At 44.5% G+C, this 5,906-nt stretch overlaps 1 long non-coding RNA gene across 2 annotated transcripts; it reads right to left on the bottom strand.

Annotated features, from left to right (window-relative positions):
- Positions 1-345: 345 nt before the first annotated feature.
- LOC111837297 (uncharacterized) lies at positions 346-4,513 on the bottom strand. 2 transcript variants are annotated; one of them, XR_002836630.2, is made up of 4 exons: positions 4,170-4,513; positions 1,339-1,441; positions 874-1,090; positions 346-682 (listed from the first exon to the last, which is right to left on the bottom strand). It is a non-coding gene; the product is annotated as an uncharacterized lncRNA (long non-coding RNA). The 2 variants fall into 2 exon arrangements; XR_002836629.2 differs by having other exon boundaries at positions 346-1,090.
- Positions 4,514-5,906: the final 1,393 nt, after the last annotated feature.

The following is a 5,906-nucleotide window of genomic DNA, read 5'->3' as shown; positions in this document are numbered from 1 at the left end:
AAAACCGGTCTTGCCAACTTACCTTCCAAGAACAAACTAGGGGCGCAATGAATCATGGGATTGGCCTCGTTTGGTGAGGATGCAACCGATGTATCCTTGATATTTGAGGTGGCGCAAAAACGACATCCGGAGATTTTTACCGTCTTCTGTACTTCTATTCTTGAGTATCGGAATTGGTCTTTGACAATGAAAGATGACTTAAAACGGGTACACAAGAACACAAGTATGGTCGAGTACGCATACTGAGAAGCGCCACTAGAATGTGAATCTCGCCTGTGGAGGGTCACATGACACTGCAAGAGAGCAGAGGCATCTTTTCAGACTTTAAAAAGTAAAGAACTGATGTAAATAATAGAACAAATACTCTTTATGGTTAGAAATAACAAGCTTTCGGCTGATAAAAAATTTAACGCAGCCTTGTCCAAATATTGAAGCCGCAGATTATATGGGTTGTGAGTTTCGCTTTTTTTTCCATCTGTACATCAAAACACAGCATATTAGAAAATCGACGTGGCGTCTTAATCGATACGCGCTGACAGATCCGCTCCGCTGGCCCATTGCCGTGCTGACCGTTCTGTCGCCGAAGCCTCGGGCTACTTGACCTGGACGTGCAGAGAAAGATACGCAGCTCTTCCTGCGAGCGGCGAGGATGCTTTTGGCGTCTCTGGTCATGGTGCCTGGCCTGGTGACGCAGCAGGAACGTGAGTGCAGAGCGGTAGTACCTCCGAGTGGAGGCGAGTCTGAACACACACGTGCACACTCTCTCTCCCTCTCCTTCTCTCTCAAAGAGGGGTAATTTCCGCACCCACATGAAAGGCTCAGACTGTGGGCTCCAGGCCAGAGCCCAGCTACCTGCAGACAAAGGAGTCTCACCTTGGGGTTTAATGCTCGTCCCGATGCGGGGCGCTGATGGATGGCTCGAGGTGGGGGGTTCCTGCAGGATGGCTCCAGTGCAGCAAGCTCGCAGCTCTCGTGTTGCCCCCCCCCCCCATCCTCACCCCCATCTTGCCTCAATTAATCTCCTTGACATCCAGCGGTATCCTCGAGGTATGTGTGTATGTATAGCGAAGGTGATATCAGGGCTGGAGTTCTAGCAACCATAGAGGGAGGGGGATAGTGGATGGGGGGGGGGGGCAAGTTATAACATGGAGGTGTGTCAGCCCCAGGGAAACACCTGGAAGGACAGGTGTGTTTTGTGTGTGTGCGGGGGGGGGGGTGTTCCTGTCTGAGTAGCAGAGCATGGCTTTGCTCCCCTCTCAGGTCCAACGGCGCCACCGCAGCAACTGCCCCGCTGTGCCACATGCCCCCCCCCCCGATGCTCGGTGTGGAGGGACTCACCTGTTAGCAGGTAGCTACCTGGGTCAAAATGGACGATGTTCCCCATCCACTGAAATGCAGTTGAAACGATTTTCCCAGTAAAACAGCAGTGCAACACTGGACACTTGACAAAAGAATGGAGAGGAACAGTCAGCAGTATCAAGGTCTAAGTATGTACATCGTCATCTTCAGCTGGATAAATAATCTGTGTGTACTAGGATGGCCTCAATTAACTTTATCTTTTTTAAAAATTGTTTTAGTTCCAAGTGTCCTAGACATCAACACCATTGCTCATCAGTTCCTGATCGGAAATTTCAACCAGAACATCTCCAGAGGTCAAAATTCCAACTTGGAATCCAAAGGAACTTCCGCAATCCTGACCTCAGAATTCAAGATGGCGGCGGCCTCTATCAACAGAAATCATATTTGCATTTCTTTAAAGTGGACACACACTCAGTACTGTCTAACTGCTATCTCATATCATCTTGCTAGGGTTTTGTATTTGCGAAATACCACGTTAAGCATTGTCATCAACTGGTATTGATAACAGTTGTTAATTAACTGGATAGAACGGGGACAGATAACTTCTCAGATTTAAGGTAGTTTGGGTTAAACATAAGTGAACAAACATAACGGCCATTTAAACTGGGCTACCTTAAATCCAACAAGCTGTCCGGCTAAGCAAGAAATCCTGCTTTTTAAAACAGGTCCCTGGTATTGCTAATCCCGCATTATCTTTCAGAAGTTGGAAATTCTGTGGTGCATGACGTCACATTTGATCAATCTCCCATTCAAACTACACACATCTCGGAACAAACATGGCTGCCTCCATGAACAAATTGTTGCTTTATATTTTAGCAAATTTGGAGTGAGATTCTTTTTTTCAGAGAGACAAACAAGAAACACAAACTAGTCAAACCACATTAAAGGCTTTATATTTTAGTAGATCCATAGCGATATTCTTTTTTCAAGATGCAAATTACAAACAAACAAAAGACACTAACAAGTCTGGTAAAAATCTGATACGGCACGCTAGGATACTGTTTACGGTCATGATATTCTCTAAATCGGCCACATGCGATTTCATTTATAACTATTAATATATTTAACAAAATGAACATTTTAAAATATTTATGAAATAGAATTACTGTTGATTGTGTAAGCCCCCATGTTGAAATGACGTCACAGGGGAACCTCAGACAACAAAAATCTGTCCGACATCAGCATCAGAAAGGATGCGTGTTTCCAACGGGAAGTGACGTTTTTCATGACGTTTTCATCCGAGTTCTGACTCGGAGAGAGATGATCGAACGCAGGATAAATAGCTTTCCTACAGTGATAGTAGACCCCTAACCCCAACTTCTCCGCCCTCGAACCCGTTACAGTTGAGATTTTCAGTCATTCATATTGTCTACGCAGAGCTGCTCTAATATCTTACAGCCCAGTGTTTGCAGGAATGTGCGTGTTCAAAAAAACACAATTAAAAGTTAACCAAGGCTCAATGTTGACTTTAGCGGCCATGTTGTTCTTCTCCCTGCATGTTTCAGTCGAGCTGAAACACACATTGGCTGTTTGTAATACACTCAATCCCAGCTCTTTAAAGTGCCCCGTATCGTACCGACGATGTAATGATGTTGTCGGAAGGGTGCGAGCTGATTTTTGCCGCGTTTTCTTTTTAATTAAACTCCTATCAGTTGCTTTGAAGTTAATTAGCGAGCTTGGCTTTGTGGGGGGGGGGGGGGGTGCGGGGGTGTTACTTGAATCTGGGCTTCTATTTTACCTTTGATTCATCCTTTATTTTACATTTTGTTAATGTTTGCTGTGGGTTTGTGATGCCGATGTTTGTAGACAACCATCTCAATTAGCAAATAAACTTAGCGGCCTGATCCGTCGTGCCTCCAAGTTCTGAGTTTGTGGCGGTGTCCGCCTGCATCTCCATCCACCGATGATGCTTGATGTTCCTGCTGGACGGTTCATGCCTGTTGTCATGTTGTCATGAGACCGCAATGATTAACCTTGAAGATGAAGCTTGGATATTGTGGGATTTTCAGTATCTCCAGTTTCATGAGTTGAATGCTGTTTGTTCTCCATGGGCAGGTTGATCTCTGTGGAGTCAACGTCAGTCTATACTGATCTTATGTCCTACTGGTACTGACAGAAATGCATAGGGATGTATATGCATGTGTCAGATTAAAACAATCCTGAGATATCAGACTAACTCCTTCTTCACATGTTGAAGTTCTAGAGATTTGCATTTTTCATCTGTCCGTCCATCCGTCATCCATCTCTCCGTCTATCTTCTATATGGCCTCTCCAGCACATAATAAACTTAATTTAATCAAAGCACATTGTCTACAGTGTTCATTGTGATATCAATGCATGTGGCTCCACCAACCACCGTCTGTGTTACTGTGTTTGGCTTTTAATGGTAATCAGTGATTTATGAGGGGCTAAATGGTTCATATTCTCACCAACTATATCAAAACAATACACTGATTAGTGGTTTTCAATGTGGGCTTTATCATTGAGCTCTACCAGCACCTATATTAACAACTACAGAAAACAGGAAATACATTTATATTAGGCAGAATACACATTTATGCTGGATTTCCCCTCCTTATATAATTACATTTTTGTTCGATTTTCCTTTAAGTCACATGTGAATTCTTGATGTTTTCACCTGCATTTAGAAAAATAAAACTGCGTGTGCGACAGACGTGTGGAAGGTCGCGGCTGAACAGGGGAAAGTTTACTTTGCTTTATTGAGATTATCTTAAACGCGTAAGTTCTGTCTATGTAAAGTATACGTAAAGTTCTGTCCTTCGTCTTGCCATTTTCAGAAAATCAGATACCTTAACGACGCCTCTTCGTTAGCAGTTTCTCCTTAATGAAATCGTGTCTTTGTTCCCCGATGTCTTCCCGCCGTTTCCACCCTCGCGGGAGAGCGACACCGGCAGAACAGACGCGCGTTTTGAAGCTCTTGACTTTGCGATGATTATATATTTTTCCCGTCGCACTTCCGTTTCTCAAATAGACTGAACTTCAAAAGCGCTCCGCCGAACAGCGGGACTCGAACGCGTCGCCGCTCGCGTATGACTGACGGCGCGTCTGCCGCGCGGCGCGCCCGCCGACATGAAAGAGCGCGGAGGCGCGGGCTGCAGGAAAAGCGCGCGCTGTCACCGACAGGAACGCGATGCTTACACGGGAACGATGGCAATGGCCTCTGCCTGTAAAACCAGCCGCTGTCATATTATTTATGTAGCCTAATTCACAATACGACCCCCCCCCCTTCAAAAAAAAAAAAGATTTTCTATATAAATAGATAAACACGTGTGGCTTCACTGTTTGTCAGCATGTGTTTCAGTAGACAGATTACACGGGTGGCAGGTCTTTGTATGTGAGGAAACTTTGCACAGGCTGCGCGTTATCTCTGGTTTTCCTAGTTCATTGGGAGCCTGGGGTAAAGCTGATCTCCCCCCTGTGGGAGAACATTGTAAAAAACATGGTGATGGATTGTGACACATGCAGTGCTGGGCAAAAATGTTAGGCTATCAAAGAAGATGTTTAAGGCTATTTATCTGGGTAGTAAGCAGGGGCGATGCTAAAGATTTTGGGACCATGAAAGCATAGCATTTTGGGCCTCTGAGTCCAGACCAATCCAGTTATTTTGCACATTTTTTAGGGCCCCTGTCACTCATGGTCCCTTGGAATCGTCCTAACTCAATCGTCCCACTCAACAATAAAAACTAACAAGAATTTCATCTAATATCTTGTTGGACGGCTAGATAAACACCACTTCAGCTCCCAAACCTTTCCTTAGGGGCACCCCAGCCATTCTATGTATTTCTTAAGTTTCACCGCCAGGTCATTTAATTAATTATCTTGATTAGTTAAACGGCAAAGTGAGGTATTGATTAGCCATATGAGGTAAAAATACATGGGTGTATTGGACGGCTGTTGCCAATACTCACTTTAGGGGAGGTTTCGAAACGGCTAAGCTGACACACTTTGACGAACCTAATGTTATAGATTATCTCCAACATGAAGATCAGACAAACATCATTTTCTTTTACTGCCTAAGACTTGCGCAGTACTACATATTGTGTATCTGTGTGGGTATCTGTCCAGCAACCTAATGCTCTGTCGCATTGATTTTGGAGCCTATCCAAAGCAGGGGACATCCTGAATGGGATACCAATCCATCGCAGGGTGTGTACTACGTATATTTTTGCATCTGCAACAGGGGAAGGCGTTTTGCTATCTAGAATCATCCGTGTTTGGGAAAATCGACACCTGAGCAATTAAGGTGTATTATACTTCAAAGGCAATGGGCTTAAACCTCATCTATGCCAACAGTCTATTTTTAGACACTGTCTATCAGCAACGGGAGAAATAATCTGTAAGGTCGTCTTGAGAAAACGTCGCTTTGTGGGGGCACTGGTGCACCTTGGGATAGACGCTTTGTTCTGGAAAGAGCCTCATTCGCTCTGGCTGAACATAATGGAGGATCATTACCAATCTACAATGCATTCTACTAGAGCCAGGAGTCCGTAATGAAAATTAATTGTATGGTACACAGCGATACTTAA

The sequence above is a fragment of the Paramormyrops kingsleyae genome, chromosome 25 (genome assembly GCF_048594095.1).
Source record: "Paramormyrops kingsleyae isolate MSU_618 chromosome 25, PKINGS_0.4, whole genome shotgun sequence".
In the NCBI taxonomy this organism is placed as follows: Eukaryota; Metazoa; Chordata; class Actinopteri; order Osteoglossiformes; family Mormyridae; genus Paramormyrops; species Paramormyrops kingsleyae.
The sequence above is the reverse complement of the archived record's forward strand: the minus strand, read 5'-3'. Positions and strand labels throughout refer to the sequence as shown.